General features: G+C 36.4%; 1 protein-coding gene and 1 pseudogene across 2 annotated transcripts in view; both read left to right on the top strand.

Annotated features, from left to right (window-relative positions):
- The first annotated feature begins 9,231 nt into the window (after positions 1 to 9,231).
- On the top strand, positions 9,232 to 9,313 carry LOC127447670 (uncharacterized; annotated as a pseudogene).
- Positions 9,314 to 16,456: 7,143 nt separating this feature from the next.
- LOC127446993 (F-box-like/WD repeat-containing protein TBL1X) overlaps positions 16,457 to 17,831 on the top strand; it is a 31,427-nt gene continuing 30,052 nt past the window's right edge. The window contains exons 1-2 of one of the 2 annotated variants that reach the window (XM_051708415.1): positions 16,457 to 16,695; positions 16,792 to 16,866. The gene's annotated coding sequence lies outside the window, so the exon portion shown is untranslated. The remainder of the gene's footprint in view (positions 16,696 to 16,791; positions 16,867 to 17,831) is intronic. The other variant, XM_051708416.1, reaches the window with a different exon arrangement.

Here is a 17,831-nt window from a genome sequence, read left to right as displayed (position 1 = left end):
GTCATTTTTGACTGGAAACAGAACAGGTGTAACTTTATTCATTTTTTTAAAGACATGATAACGTTTCTTCTTCCCTTAAGTAATAACAATAAAATTATGCACTTCTTTTGTAATGTTATGCCTTTTAGATCTTATTTATCTGTCAATTTCTAATTAACACCATTAATTTGGCATATGCAAATAAGCAAATTTACGTAAACTTCACTTCAGTAAAAACCTGCACTTCTATAGGTTGAAACATGCATTGGGGGCAGATTGCTGACATCTGGTGAAAAAAAATAACCATTACATAACTTGAAAATAACATCATAACAATAATGACCAGTAGATGGCTGCAGAGTCTGTGTGACCTGTCCCTATTGTAACTAATTTTTTTTATTTTCTAATTTTAGATTAGACTATCACAAGTTATGCATTTAGATGTATATATTTAGACACATTTTTAACAATATTTTGTTGTCGAATTTGAGCATTTTTATTAATTGTTTTGGCATTAAGGCAATGTAAGGCAAGTTTATTTATATAGCACATTTTATACACAATGGCAATTCAAAGTGCTTTACAAATAAGTTTTAAAGAAATGAAAAGATACATAAAAAATAAAAAAATAAAAAAAAACAATTAAGAACATGAAATAAGAATAAAAAGTAATAAAATAAATGTGAAAAATATATTACTGTATGTTTACTGTCAAACCTGACCATGGTGTTACAAAGAGAAGAGATAATATATATATATATATATAATTTATTTTATATTTAAATTATTTTAAATATCAAATTCAGTAACTCAATGATATACATTAGTTTGTTTCCATAAAAAAAAAAGATGCTGTGTTTTGTCTGGAAGGTGCAGCTCACACATCTAAATGTTATGAACACTCCCCTCGATAACCACCAGAGAGTGCCGTCACCCGAGTATTAACTGTTTCTCACGAACTACGATTCCCATCATCCTCAGCGGGACTGATTACTACAAACCTGTACCTTATTTCATGGACTGTTTAAGCACTGCTAACACTGGGTTCAGTGCGAAGTCTTGTTTTTGCCCCGGCTAACATTTCTGAGAATTTTTTCATAGCAGTCTGCCTGTGTTTGAACTTCTGCCTGTTATCGTCATTCTGATTCACTGCTGCCTGCCTTTTGTCTTGATCTGTTCCTGGATATACTCTTTGTGATTGTTTTCTGCCTGCCTCAACCCTCTGCCTGTTTTTTTACCACGATTATTGGATTTGCTTACGTTGCTGTATATTTTGAATACTGACCTCTGCCTGTTGTATATTCTCTGTGACTTCACAAGTAAAGCTGCAAATGGATCTTCTGTTTCACCTGAGTCATTGTTACAGAAGACTTCGCCCCCTACTGATCCAGCAGCTATTTTTCAGTTCTCCAACGAGCTCTCCGCTCAGGCTGGTGTATTGGCAACAATTACAAAGGCTTACCTCATTAACAGAGGAAATGGTGAAGACGCTGCAGAACCTTCACCTGCCCGCGGTAAACCCATCTCCACCAACACCTCAATCAATTCCCACAGAGAATCCAACAACACCGAGTTCCATCACCGCCAATCCACGACTCCAAATAAGTTTGAAGGTACACCTTCTAAATGTAAGTGATTTTTGATGCAATGCTCGATGTTCGTGAGCCAACAGCCTACACTTTATTCCACTGAGGAGAGTCGCATTTGCTTTGTATGTTCACTGCTCACCGGGAGGGCATTGGATTGGGCTAGTGCTCTGTGGTCTAACGAGGGCTCGAGATTCACCTCATTCACCAGCTTCAAACAATGCTTTTGCGAGGTGTTTGAACATCCCGAGAAAGGAAGAACCCTCGACTCAGGGGTGGCTGGCAACTTCATTGTTGAGAAGTTAGTCAGAGAATTTAAGATACCACTAATTCCCAGTGGCAGCACTAGATGGATGTCATCTGGGGACCGGCCATGTTCAATTCACCACCGCAGACATCACCCTTCAAGTGGGCATCATACACACTGAAATCACACGCCTCTATGTCATTCGCTCACCACACCATCCTGTCAATCTCGGACTACCCTGGCTTCAGCAACATAACCACAAATCTCTTGGAGTGAGAGACAGATATCACAATGGTGCTCCACATGCTTTTCCAACTGCCTGAGGTCAGTAGTTCCTTTATCTGTTGGAGCTGCATCAGTCACAGAGAAGATCACTGAGGTACCCAAATTACCAAAGGAATACATAGATCTGGTGGAGGCCTTCAGTAAGACCAAAGCATCACAACTTTCACCTCATCATTCCAGCGACTGTGCTATTGAGCTATTACCGGGCACGACACCACCACGAGGCAGGATTTTTCCTTTATCTGAGCCTGAAGCCCAGGCCATGAAAAGTTACATCAAGGAGGAGCTGGCCAAGGGTTTCATACGACCATACACTTCCCCTGCTATGGCTGGATTCTTCTTCGTGGGTAAGAAGGATAGTGGTCTCCGACCTTGCATCTATTATCGTGCTCTCAATGATATCACTGTGAAATTTCTTAACCCTTTACAATTAGTTCCGGCAGCACTGGAACAACTACGAACTGTCAAGTATTTCACCAAACTGGATCTGCGCAGTGCTTACAACCTCATTCACATCAGAGAGGGGGACGAATGGAAGACAGCATTCTCCACCAGCAGTGGACACTATGAATACTTGGTTATGCCCTTCGGCCTTGCTAACAGTCCTTCAGTGTTCCAGTCCTTCATCAACAATGTCTTCAGAGATATGTTAAACCGATGGGTGATTGTATACATTGATGACATTCTAATTTATCCCAATACCCTGGAGGAACACATCGGACATGTCAGAGCTATTCTCCAGTGTCTAATCTCACACCAGCTCTACGCCAAGTCCGAGAAATGTGAGTTTCACCAAACATCTGTATCGTTCCTGGGCTACATCATTAGCTCTGAGGGGGTCACCATGGATGACTACAAGGTAAGGGCGGTCTTAAACTGGCCTCAACCATCATCTCTGAAGGAACTACAACGTTTTCTGGGGTTCTCTAACTTCTACCGACGGTTCATCAGGAATTTCAGCACGATCGCTGCACCCCTTACGTCCATGCAGAGAGGAGGGGGCACAAAATTATGTTGGTCTGCATCAGCATTACAAGCCTTCAAGGATCTCATTGGTTGGAGGAGGCAAAGTATCCATTTCTCGTGCTGACAGATTATCAGAACCTTGTATATCTGCACTCAGCAAAGAGAATGAATCCACGGCAGGCCTGGTGGGCACTATTTTTTTTTACACGTTTTGACTTCAAAGTCACATATCACCCTGGCACTAAGAATGTTAAAGCCGATGCCCTCTCGCATCAATTTGAAGCTCAGAATCAGAGCCAGACATCAGAACCCATAATCCCCACATCTCTAATCATTGCACCAGTCCAATGGGACATCATGACAGAGATTAACCAGGCCCAGTCTCAAGATCCGGTTCCTCACGATTGCCCTGAAGGCAAAACCTATGTGCCACAGTCATTACATTAGAAGGTCTTACAGAGGGTCCATACCGCCACCAGCTCCGGGCACCCAGGCATCACAACTACACTCCATCTGCTCCAGAATCAATTTTGGTGGAGAACCATGCAGGTAGACACTATTTCTTATGTCAACCAATGCCCCACTTGTGCAGTAACCAAATCTTCCAGACTACTCCCGGCAGGCCTGCTTCAACCACTTCCCATTCCGCAGCACCCATGGTCTCACATCGCCATTGACTTTATCACCGATCTTCCAGTCTCTCAATGTAACACCACAATCTTAACTGTAATTGATCGTTTCTCCAAGGCATGTCTATTGATCCCTCTTCTCAAGCTCCCCACAACCTTTGAGACAGTGGAACATCTATTACATCAAATATTTTGGTTCTATGGGTTACTTGATGACATTGTATCCGACCGAGGTCCACAATTCACTGCTCTGGTCTGGACGACCTTCTTCCGTCAATTAAATGTCAACATCAGCCTCACCTCTTGGTACCACCTACAATCCAATGGGCAGACCGAATGTCTGAATCAAGAGATCACTCATTTCCTCAGGATGTATTGCCATCAAATCAAAGCAACTGGAGCCGGTACCTGCTGTGGGCAGAATACGCCCAAAACTCACTACAAAAACCTTCCACGGGAATGACTCCATTCCAATGTGTGCTGGGATTTCAACCACCCTTGTTCCTCTGGTCAGGAGAGCCCACGGAAATACTGGCCATCAACGACTGGCTCTGGCGGAGCGAGGAAGTGTGGAACCAGGCGCATGTCCATCTACAGTGAGCCGTGAGGAGACAGAAAGAGCAGGCTGATCAGCATCGTCGTCAGAGTCCCCAATATACACCAGGACAATGGGTCTGGCTCTCCACTCGTGACCTACGCCTTCGTCTGCCCTGCAGAAAGCTCAATCCCAGGTATGTGGGTGTCTTCAAAATCATAAGACAAATCACTCCCGTATCATTCCGTCTTCAACTGCCCGCTAACTATCATATTTCTCCCACATTTCATGTCTCGCTGCTCAAACCTACTGTTGGTCCGAGGGAGAAAGCAGAGGACAATACTGTAAACCTCCCCCCCCCATAATCGTGGATGGTGAGGATGCTTACCAGGTTCAAGAACTCACGGAACCCCAGATGGCGGGGTCGCAGAATTCAATATCTGGTAGACTGGGAGGGATATGGTCTGGAGGAGCGTTCCTGGGTCAGTGCTGAGGACATTCTTGACCCCAACCTCATAACAGAATTCCACAGGACTCATCAGCAAAGACCTGCCCCCAGACCCCATGGAAGACCCCGGTGTTGTGTGCTTCCTTGCATTGGGAGCCGCTCGCAGGGGGGGGGTCTGCTACGATTCCCATCATCCTCAGCGGGACTGATTACTACACACATGTACCTTATTTCATGGACTATTTAAGCACTGCACTGGGTTCACTGGGTTCAGTGCGAAGTCTTGTTTTTGCCCCGGCTGACATTTCTGGGCATTTTTTCATATTTGTCTGCCTGTGTTTGAACTTCTGCCTGTTATCATCATTCTGATTCACTGCTGCCTGCCTTTTGTCTTGATCTGTTCCTGGATATACTCTTTGTGATTGTTTTCTGCCTGCCTCGACCCTCTGCCTGTTTTTTACCACGATTACTGGATTTGTCTACGTTGCTGTATTTTGAATACTGACCTCTGTCTGTTGTATATTCTCTGTGACTTTACAAGTAAAGCTGCAAATGGATCTAACTTCTGGTTCTCCCGAGTCTTTGTTACACTAAGCATATTTTATTTTGTATGTGCAGATTGCAAGTCTAGAAAAAGTCACAAAGTCTTGTGCCACTCAAATTGAGGAAACCATTTAAAAAAAAAAAAAAAATGAAATCAGTCAGAAATGACCGAACAGCGCAGGAGGGTTAATAAGGGCATTTATTATAAATTTAATGTGTCTGAGTTCGGTTTGTGATTTGAGACTTGTTGACATGACAAAACAAATCATTTAGAACCTACATAATTACCATGTACAATAAACAATACATTTAATTAACTTCACTTTGCTGAAAAAGGTTTTGCATGTTTAAATAAAATGAAATTTATCATCATCAGGAATATTAAATCGACAGCATTTGAGGCATAATTTTGATTACCACAAAAATGTATTTTGACTCGTCCCTAAAACGACTGTAAAAATGACAATTTAAACAACTTTACAGCTCAAATAATAAACAAGTTTTAACAGAAGAATTAATGTAAGTGCTTTTATTAAATTATAAGCATCACATTTCTGCCTTTAAACCCTTTAAAAATTGACCCCATTGACTTCCATTGTGAGTGTCTCACTGGAACACAGAAAAGGGATGAGTCTAAATTATTTTTTGTGGTAATCAACATTATGCCACAAATGCTGTCGATTGAGCTTAACTTGTATTGAACCCAGAATAATTCCTTTAAACCAACTCGCTTTTTTTGTTTATTAAACTGACATACAACCAAATAAACATATTTACAGTGCGTTTACATGATACTTTTATGCTATTTGGCTATAAAAGCAACTTAAGGGTGATCAGAGGACAATAACAACAAATCGGGATGCAACAAGACCACCCTGAAAAATGACCTGTGTCTATAAAATTACCTGTCAAATATCCTGTCAGCTGATATAAGTGAAAGTTTGTAGTTTTGCACAAACTTCTAAGAGTCAAATACTTAATTTAAAGACCTTTTCACACCGACTTTTGAATGGGAACAATGGATTCTGATGGCGCTATTCATACAGAGTCAGACAATTAATCAGCTGACAATCCGTAGGGTTTTTTGTGCATTATTTAATATGTATATCACTGTACCTGTTATATTATTATGACATTAAAATAGCAGCGAGGTTCAGCAAATGGTTTGCACTAAGCTCGTATTAAAATATCCCATAAAAAGATTAGTAGACAAATGAATTGCAGAACCACACTGCTATTTTTAATGTACATTACATTATTCCTTATGTATTTATATCACTGTACATTATGTTATATTATCCAGGCATTAATCCAGACTTTATAAAAAGAGAATGTGGTTCTGGAGTCCATTTGGAATATACTCGTAGCAAAATACATGTGCAAATAAATATGCATCAGTGCTCTTTACTCATCTCACGCGCATGAAAAACACAGATTATATACTCCTCAAAAATGCATCAACACCATGGAAAGAACATAATGAAACAGTTATGCCAAAGTAGGTAAACAAATGCTTTAACTGCGTTCAATATATAAATCTCTAACAGCTGAAGGTGCGGGCAGGAGACTGGTATAAATGTTTAGATCAGCAACAGCGCCACCTACTGTATAGGAGTGAAATCGTTTTTCATTAAATTTTTTAAGGACTCGGTGTGAATTTAGGCCTTCCATCGGAGGTTCGTCTCGCAAAATATTCATGATTTTGGTGTGAACGGGCCTTAACACTATTATTAAAAAAATCAAGGTCAGTTTAGTGTTGTTGCTCTGTTGCGTTGGAAAAACTGAACAGAAATAGAGCATGTGCAGGAGATACGGTACAGAACTAATGACAGATCAATACATGACAAACCAGGGGCATCTTTAGGACTTTTGGACCCCATGACAACTTTTCGATCTGGGCCCACTATCTCATCGCAACATGTGAATTATATATATATATAACTGTAAAATTTCAACTAGTAAAGTAAAACTGTAATTTTTGAAAGCAGTAATTGCATTTTCACTAGTAGAATTTCACAATGATCTGTTTTACTGATTTACTCCTATTTCAAACTCAATATCTGATATCTAAAATTAATTTTGTACTTGTTGGAATTCCAAATACACATATTAGCTAAGTACTTCTTACTAGTAAAAATGATCATTTTATTCTATCATTAATTATATCATTAATTACACTGATACTGGTACAAATTTCCATTCCTGATCTAAAAAAATAAATGACAACTAGTGAAATCTGAAAATGTATTTCAACATGTTAGATTTGGTATTTCAGATATCTGGAAATGGATTTTAGAAATAAGTAATTAGGGAGTAATTAAAGATATCTAAAAAGCAGGGCCATTTAGCTATTAGCGGAATTAGCATCCGCTTAGGGCCCCTGAGCCACCAGGGGCCCCACAAAGCAAGGTTGTTTTTTATTAATTGTATATAGTTATTAATTGTTATTTATAGTCATTTATTGTTAATTTGTATAGTTATTTATTGGTAATTTATTGTTATTTTTTCTGTTAATTTATTGTTAATTTACATTTTTTTATTTCATTCTGTGTAATTAATATATTCCAATTTTAATTTAATATATACAAATTTCCCCCATATGCTCAGAAAATGGCCCTGCTAAAAAGGCTTTTTTTACTAGTTACAATAACATTACAGATATCAGATATTAACATTAACACTTCTGAAAACCAAATTACAGATATCTAAAATGAGCAATTTTACTAGTTGCAGTTCAGTTGTTGATATCAGGAATGGGCATTTGCACTATTTACAATATAATTATTGATATAAAAAAATGACCATTTTTACTATTAAGAAGTGCTTTGCTGATATGTGAAACTGGAATTTCAACTAGTAAGAAATTAATTTTAGGTATCCGTAATTGCATTTTAAAAAGAAGTGGATTTACAAGTGCAAATGTAATTAGTGATATCAAAAATGAGCACTTTCACTAGTAGTAATTGCATTCCTGATATCAAGAATAAGCATTTTATCTAGTGAAAATGTAATTGTTAATATGAATCATTCAAATTCTGCACGTGATTAAAATTCAATTCGGCGTGCCATACACTTCTACCCTTAATTTACCACATAATGGATAGGGAGTTTTTTTTTTTTACCACCTCCGCCCCCCCCCCAACACAAGATTTACATATGTGCACATTAGTAGGTAAATTACTTTGTAAGTTGATTTGCTGTTGCACTTTTAAAACCCCTTAAACCCACCGGTGGGTCCAAAGGGGGGCGCTATATCGCGAAAAATGTTTACGCTTAAAACGTTAAAGTCTCCGTATACATATAAGTCAGGCATACGAAGTATCATTTGAAAGCTTAGAATCTGAATTTTTCAGAGATAACCTTCACTTCTGCATTTATTTTACTTAAAATAACAAAATAAGCCCTCAAAACAGTCACGGTGAAAATTAGCGCCCCCTAGAGGTAATGGAGTAGAAATATTTATATGACAATAACAGTCCTTCACATAGCACATAAATGTCATATATCAAATGAAAGCTCTCATTCTCAGGAATGTGACTGTATAGATCATTTGTTGCCCTGATACCACAGTTCAAAAGATTTTCAAAACAATCACAAAGTGAAATATGATTTCTTTAAAGGGGTCATGAAATGCATTTTCAAATCTTTATATTATGTTTTTCAAGTTAGCTTATGAAGTTAGCATAGTTTTTTGCACCGGTAAAGTTTAAATATTTGTAAAAATGATCTTTTTCCATCCTCATTTTCACTCTCTGTCAAAAACACTCAGTTTCAAGGGGCGTTACCTCTTTCAGAAATGGAAGTAAACTCCCACTGATGTGATTGGCTTCATTGCGCTAAATCCACGCCCTCTCTCAGGCTGTGTGTGACGTGTTTTGATGCTCGAGATGGCCAGCGCTGTAACTGATCCGTATATGTTTGAGCCAGAAGAAAATGAACCAGCGCAACCATAATGACTGCAACAATCTATTTCAGCTTGGTAATTGCTCGTGCTTGTTAAAATCTATTATCTATTGCTCAAGTTTCTCTTCATTACGTATAAATCTTTCGCCTTTTACTAAAGCTTTCCATGGAGGGTTGCCTATGCAAGTTTGGGGAAGTGGTGGCTCAGCAGTTAAGGCTCTAGGTTACTGACCATAAGGTCAGGGGTTCAAGCCCCAGCAAGGCCCTTGACCCTATTTGCTCCAGGGGTGCCAAATCATGGCTGACCCTGCTCTCTGACCCCAGCTTAGCTGGGATATGCAAAAAAAGAAAAAAGAATTTCACTGTGTATGTTCAAAATGTATGATGTGTGACAAAAAATAAAGGCTATTGGACTGATGTACAGTGACATTTGAACTGCTGAGTAGTTGATAACATGACAGCCAATATAATTAAAGGTAATTTTATGTCTGATAGTTTATGTAAATTAATGGCAACAATCACATAAATGTGTAAGTTGAAAAAATTATAAATCTACAAAATCCAGATGGAATGCTATACTTAATTGATAGGTGTATCTGTGGAAATTGTGCCATGATGCCCACTGAACAAGAATACCTAAACTTTTAGGAGCTATGTGACATATCTGAAAAAGTGGCATTTCTAAATAACAACAGACTGCCATTGAACTGTACAGAACAATTATTTACAAAATAACAAAGAAAACTGGTCATAAAAAAAGCATTTACAATATAATCTCAATACAATAACGCAACATTATCAAAAAGCATTCATAGAAATGACAATTAAAATATTCTTTCTCACACCTGCTTGATTTACATACGCATGTTAAGGGCCGTGTACAGGATAATGCTGACGTCACGATTGGGGTGGAAAACAAATATTCATATTTTAAAATGGGGAGTTAACTTTGAGGTTTGAAACTTGCAGTATGTTTTATTGTAGAGTAACCTCTTATATGTGAAAATATCAAAGACATTTTGATTTTCCATTTCATGACCCCTTTAAATCACCAAATACAAACGTCTCATTTATGCACCGATCAATGCTGATGGAAGCCCAAATAGCTAAAAACTTTATATCTGCCTTTACCTTAGAAAGTTCTCTAAAACATTTGACATTGTTTACTTGTCTGTGAGCTTGCTTGGCTGAATAATCCAATGTTATCTCTTAGATGTCCAGAACAAAATATGCCATCCAGACGGAAAAGCATGCAAAACAAGTCACCAGAAGATATGTTTTCGACTATTAATGAAAAATGTTTTATATCATCGCAAAGGAGAGGACCTCAGCTTTCTAATGACACCTAGATTGAGCTTGTAGTCCACTCAGAGGCCGAGATATTCAATGAAACAATGAGGATGGTGCTTGAACTGAAAATTAGACTGAATGTCTATGGACGAGCACATCTGTGAGGGCTAAAATGAGTTAGAGCGCCACCTACATTTCAGATCTTTATATTGTGATGGAATGTAATAGAGGAAAAATATTTTTTCTAGTGGTTGCTAGCATCTAGTGGAATGAAATGAGACTTTTAAAATTGAGGTTGAGTGAACAGAACCAGAATTACATGTTTGCAAATTTAGGACAACACTTTTTTTTTCCAGAAAAAATAAAAAAAATCTCTTTATCATAAGATTCTAAACACATACAATATTATTTATGAATAATTCGAGTATTGTTCTTTTTTATTTGGAGGGTTCTCTGAAAGTTAAGACCAATATTTTGCAATTTGTCCACAGTACGTGTGAATGGTGAGAAAAATTGCGGGCGGCAGCCCAAAAATGCACCAGAGTTTAAGGGGTTTAACAGAAGATATAACATGTTATGAAAAGTTCATTTCTGTGTAAACGTGTACTTTTTATAAAATATCATTTTACATCTATGCTAATTGCCTGTTGAAAAGCCCAACCCAAAGGTTACAGAGGACACAAAGCTGCTCAAAAAGCTTTGAGAACAAAGTTCATCAGCTCCACCCTTTGAATATCTCTGTCTGTCTTCAAGCTGCCCGCCTCCTTTCACAGCTCACTGTCATGAAAACTAGTATATACTACAGTGACAAAGTTCAGCATTCTCCTCCAGTGCATTCCCTCACATGCAAAACATCAGTGCCTATATATGAGCCCTTAAAATGAATTTAAACAGACAAAAATCTGTGCATTAGGCCTTTGAATGTAGTGTCTGTGTGTCTTTCTAGTGTGCACTGTTGCCAGACTTGCAGGCGGAGCAGCTTGTGAATAAGGGAGGGGATGTACAGTGTCACACAAACCCTTGATAGTGTACAGAGATTGCACTCTTTAGGGCACAAATTCTCATCATAAGCTCTATTTGTGATGCAAGCAGCTCTCTGAGATGTAGACCAGCAGGTGTGTGTGTGAGTGTGTATGAGAGAGAGAGATGCACACACTTAAACACACAGCTGCATTTTTTTTTCTGCCAGACAAACACGTGTCATACTTCTGACATGACTGACTGCAGATGCCCCTCACCCCACTGTACTAGAGGTCACATGACTCTCTGTTCTTTGTCATGGGGTCAGTCAGTCCTCACTTTTACTGTACGTCATCTAAATGATGTGCACTGTAAATCTGTGCTATTTGTATAGCGCTTTTCACAGCACACTTAATTACAAAGCAGATGTACAGAAAATGAAACTGTAATATCTGTAATGTCTCGGAGTCATCATTGTGCGGTTTGATAGAAACATGATTGTAGATTGTGCCTTATAAAAATAAAACAAATAAGTAAATAATGTTTGTATTTAGACCCCCAGTGAGCAAACCAAAGGTGACTGTGGATGCCATCTTTAACAATTATATATGTTTTTGAACACTGAAATGCGTTTTTCAATTTAAAGCGTGTTAATAAGGAAAAACACGACCAAAATAGCAATAAAAATTGCAATTGTAATATCTATCAAAAAAATTGCGATAATCGTGGTTCCATTCGTTAACATTAATTAATGCATTAGGTATCATGAACTAACAATGAACAGTGTATTTTTACAGCATTTATTCATCTTTGTTTGTGTTAGTTTACAAAATAAAATTGTTCATTGTTAGTTCATGTTAGTTTATAGTGTAACGTATGTAGAAACGAAGATAAACAAAGATTAATTAATGCTGTACAAGTTGTTAGTTCATGTTAACTAATGTAGTAACTAATGTTAACAAATGGAACCTTATTGTAAAATGTTAACGAACCCTAATCTTTCGTGAATAATGGCAAAAAAAAAAAAAATGTGTTCTTTACACAAAGTTATTGTATGACTCCAGTAGACTTTATAAATAGTGCACAAGTTGTATGGACTACTTTTATGATACTTTAATGATGTTTTTTTGTCATTTTTAACAGGCATGATCACTGTGAACACTGTGAAGTTGCTTAAAGATGTAAAAAAATATATTTGTTTCACTGAATAATTAAAAACATGCGTGTTTGAAATGAAATTAGAATGAGGTTGTGTAAATAATGACAGAATTTACATTTCATTGTGCATTTTTTAATTTAATGCAATATTTCTATTACAAATTCTATTATCAGCATAAACATTTGAGTTAAAATTTGAATTGAAAAATTGACATGTCACCCATTTGCTTAAATGACAGCATGCACGTCATTTAAGTCCTTTTTTACTATAAATTCTCCTCTTTGCCCAGTAGGTGGCGATATGCACGAAGAATGTGAAAAGCCATAAACAAAAGAAGAAAATATGGACGTGAAAGTGGAGATTTATAGTAAAAAAGGACTTGAATATTGATCTGTTTCTCACCCACACCTATCATATAACTTCTGAAGACATGGATTAAACCACTGGAGATATATGGAATACTTTTATGCTGTCTTTATGTGCTTTTTGGAGCTTCAAAGTTCTGGTCACCATTCACTTGCATTGTATGGACCTACAGAGCTGAAATATTCTTCTAAAAATCTTCATTTGTGTTCTGCAGAAGAAAGAAAGTCACACATCTGGGATGGCATGAGGAGAGAATTTTAGGGTGAACTATCCCTTTAATTTGAGGTTTAAATGTTGAGGTTTATATATATATATATATATATATATATATATTTATATTTGAGGTATATATATATATATATATATATATATATATACCATTACTTTTATTTATTTTTTACATTTAAACCTCAAATTAAAAAAATAAAATAAAATTTTATATATATATATATATATATATATATATATATATATATATATATATATATATAATTTTATTTTATTTTTTTATGTAATTTTCAAAAAGTGAATAGGCCTGTATAAAAACTAAATTATAAATGGATTTTATTTCGGTTTTTTTTTTATTGATATTCAATAACATTATTTTGCTGCGCTGATATATCAGTACTTACGGTGCTGAAAGGAATGTGTCAGTAATGTAGGGCTGTAATGATGTCAACTTTTTATTTACTTTCCAACTGTGAATGACTGTGCAGGGTGAAAGGAGAATTAATCAGCCACTATGTGACCACACAGGCGCAAAAAACACCAGTGGAGGAGGGGAGTGTGTCTGCTAGTTGCGTCATAACAACTAGTTGCCGCTTGTTATCAACAGATAATCTTACTCAATGTTGAGAAATAAATGTCAGAAATAAAGTGAAAAGCATTATGAATATATACTGTGCCATGTTGAAACTCACAGCAAAGTTTGTGTGGCTATTGTAAGTTAATATAGTTTCAATGTGGAGAGACTTTCTTTATAATTATAAGTTATTAATATTTATGTTGTTTACAATCAAATATATCCTCTTGTTTGTCATATATCTTTCGCTTGTAAGTGTTTAACACTGGGTGACTGTGGATGTGCTCCGCCTTGTAGATTTTATGTTGTTGAATAAGAAGGTTTAAGGTCAGATGCTCATTTTTCCATTGTGGGTCACATAGTGCAACACCCTCCCCCCCTCCCCCTCTTTGGCTGTGTCTCAAAGCCTAGTAAGCTGCCTACCTAGGCAGCACTTTTGGCCATATGAATGATGATTGTTTTTCAAAATGCAATTATGACTGTAGAATAAAAACAGGACAATGGTGGGAACTGTTGAATTTGATACCCCTGTATTCCTTGTGTGTGTTCAATGTGATTAAAAAAAAAAAAAAAAAAAGAAAAGAAAAAAAAAAAGCATTTTTGTGTATGAGGTGCAAATGCTACAAAGTATAAAAAGCAGCCTGATTTTTTGCTGCGTTCTCAGACGTCATTTTTTTTTTTTTTTTACCTTTTTTGATACCCCTATATTCCTTGCGTACATATTTAATGTGTGTTTCCGTAATAAATAAAAAACTAAAAATTTGCGTAACTTTGATCTACAACGTTCAAAAAGCGGTCAGATTTTTGGTGCACTCTCAGACGTCGCTGATTTTAACCTTTTTTGTTACCCCTATATTCCCCGTGTACGAGTTCAATGTGCTTTTTCTCAATCAAAAAATAAAAAATACTAAATAAAATTTTGCATAAGATAGTTGCAAATGCTACCAAGCTTAAAAAGCAGACTGATTTTTTGCGCGTTCTCAGACATCGCTGTTTTTAACCTTTTTTGATACCCCTATATTCCTTGCATACAGGTTTAATGTATTTTTCTGTAATAAATAAATAAAAAGTATTTTGCGTAACTTAGGTGCAAATGCTACAACATTCAAAAAGCGGTCAGAATTTTGGTGCACTCTCAGATGTCGCTGTTTATTATTATAGAGAATACCTTTTTTTATTACCGCTATATTCCCCGTGTACAAGTTCAATGTGCTTTTTCTCAATAAAAAAATGTTAATAAATAAATTACATTTTTGCATAAGATAGTTGCAAATGCTACAACGCTCAAAAACCGTTCTGATTTTTGCCGCGTGCTCTGATGTCGCTGTTTCTTTTACCTTTTTTGATACCCCTATATTCCTTGCGTACATGTTTAATTTGTGTTTCCGTAATAAATAAATAAATAAAAAATATTTTGCGGAACTTTGAGCTACAACGTTTAAAAAGGGTCAGATTTCTGGCGCACTCTCAGATGGCGCTGTTTTAAATATTTGTTGTTACCCCTATATTCCTTGAGTACCTGTTCAATGGGCTTTTTCTAAAAAAAATAAATAAATACTAAATAGCGTTTTTTCGCGTAAGAAAGGTACAAATGCTGCAACGCTTAAAAAGTGTTCTGATTTTTGCCGCATTCTCTGACGCCGCTGTTTTTAACCTTTTTTGTTACCCCTATATTCCTTGCGTACATGCTTAATATGTTTTTCCATAATAAATAAATAAATTAATTAAAAAAACAATTGCGTAGCTAAGGTGCAAATGCTACAACGCTCAAAAAGCGTTCAGATTTTTGCCGCGTTCTCTATGTCGCTGTTTTTTTTTTTTTTAAACCTTTTTTGTTATTCCTATATGCCTTGCGTACGTTTAATGTGTTTTTATTTAAATAAATAAAAAGTATTTCGCGTAACTTTGGTGCAAATGCTACAACACTCAAAAAGCGGTCTGATTTTTACCACGTTCTCTGATGTCGCTGTTTTTTTTATTAAATTTACCATTTTTGATACCCCTATATTCCTTGCGTGCATGTTTAATGTGTGTTTCCGTAATAAATAAATAAATAATATTTTGCATAACTTTGCTCTACAACCTTCAAAAAGCGTTCAGATTTTTGGTGCACTCTCAGATGTCACTGTTTTTAACCTTTTTTGTTACCGCTATATTCCCTGTGTTCAAGTTCAGTGTGCTTTTTCTCGATAAAAAATGTAATAAATAAATAATATTTTTGCATAAGTTAGGCTACAAAGCAGCCTGATTTTTTGCACGTTCTCAGACGTCGCTGTTTTTTTTTACCATTTTTGATACCCCTATATTCCTTGCATACATGTTTAATGTGTTTTTCTGTAATAAATAAATAAAATGTATTTTGCGTAACAGGTGCAAATGCCTCAACGCTCAAAAAGCGGTCTGATATTTGCCGCGTTCTCAGATGTCGCTGTTTTAAAACTTTTTTGATACCACTATATTCCCTGTGTTTGTTTTCGATGTTCTTTTTTTTTTTCAATAAATAAAATGCATTTTTGTGTAAAATAGACGCAAACGCTACAATTATCAAAAAGCGCGCTTCTATTTTTGTTAGTTCCTGTATTCCTTGTGTACATGTTCAGTGTACTTATCCTCAATTAATAAAGTGTTTTTGTCTAAATACCGTGACGTATTTAAAAAAAAAAGCGGTCCGATTTTTTTGCGCGCTCTCAGGTGTTGCAGTGATGCTGACTATGTAGGGAGCTCACTAGTTTTTGAAACACAGCCCGTCTCGCTCTCGCTTGCACCGCTGATTACCGACACTGTATTCTGTGAGAAAACCACACAGGAAACAACCGGTATGATACACATTTAAGCGTCAATTTTGGCAGACGAAACCGCGATTATTGTTTCACATCGATAACGGATAACCGCTGTAATTCGACCGGAGCATGGCAGTGAAGTCGCAGTTCCCACAGTGAAGTTAGAGGATATTTTCCTAGTGGAAGTGAAAGAGAGGAAGCAACTTGAGTTGTGAAGGTAAGAAGAACTGTAACTGTTTCCCAAATGCCTCTAATGCATTAAAAGTCATTTTTATGGTGACATGCATGTGCTGATTTCTTGTTGATTTTATAGGGATACATGTGATGCTACAGTAGCACATGTCTCCAGGATGTATGGAGGAGGGGAGAGATCATCAGCACTTCACTAGTTAGTGCTCGATTGTTTTTATTTTTAATGCACATTCACTCTCAACATAAATTAATGTGCACAAAACACAATTTTGACCTCTGTTCTCAATGGCACAAAGTGTGCATAATGTTGAATAGTGTCCCACGTGTACAGTACACATTATTATGATTATGATTTAATAAATACAGCTATATAGTTACGTCATCCCTGTATGTTAGAGAGAAAAATCGTTCAAAAAGGTCAATTTTATTTTGCATTGAAACACATGAGAGCTGTTACAGTATTCAGATGTACAGTATTGGGTGGTGAGCCCCTCCCCCATCATCACTTGTTGACAAACTAGCTACTAATCTTATCTTTTATACATGAATCATAAAAGTTCATGGAGAGTAGTTTTGTCTGGTTGCAACTTACACGAAATTGCTGTCATTATTTACTCATCCTGTTGTCGTCTCAAACCACAACGGTCAAGCTCTAAAAAGGACAACAACAACAAACACCATAAAAGTAGTTCATTTTGCATAAGGAACAGATTGAAATTTAAGCTCTTAAATCTATTTATGATCACGTTCTGATCGAAATAAAGTGCCGGAAGTTTTCGCACGTGTCGTAAACAAATGCGACACTACAGTTTGAGTTTGTGTGATGAAAATACGAATTTTGAGCAACAGCGGAAGAAAAGATTTTCAGTGATGTTTCGGTCATTTTTGACCAGGGAGAAATAAAGAAATCATTTTTAAAGACAACGTCTTGTCTTTTAAAGGAGCCAAACTTTGCATTTTTGTCAGGACTTTTACTAAACTAAAATTAAAATATTTAATCGAATTAATTACATGGTATGCTGATTAATAAATCGAATGAATTGCAATTTATTGCATACATAAATATTTGCTGAGAAAGACCCTCAAATAACAATAATTCAATATATAATGATTCAATAATTAATTATATATATATATATATATATATATATATTATAAAAA

The sequence above is a fragment of the Myxocyprinus asiaticus genome, chromosome 10, assembly GCF_019703515.2.
Source record: "Myxocyprinus asiaticus isolate MX2 ecotype Aquarium Trade chromosome 10, UBuf_Myxa_2, whole genome shotgun sequence".
Lineage (NCBI taxonomy): Eukaryota > Metazoa > Chordata > Actinopteri > Cypriniformes > Catostomidae > Myxocyprinus > Myxocyprinus asiaticus.
Note: the sequence above shows the minus strand (reverse complement) of the source record. Positions and strands in the feature narration are given on the sequence as shown.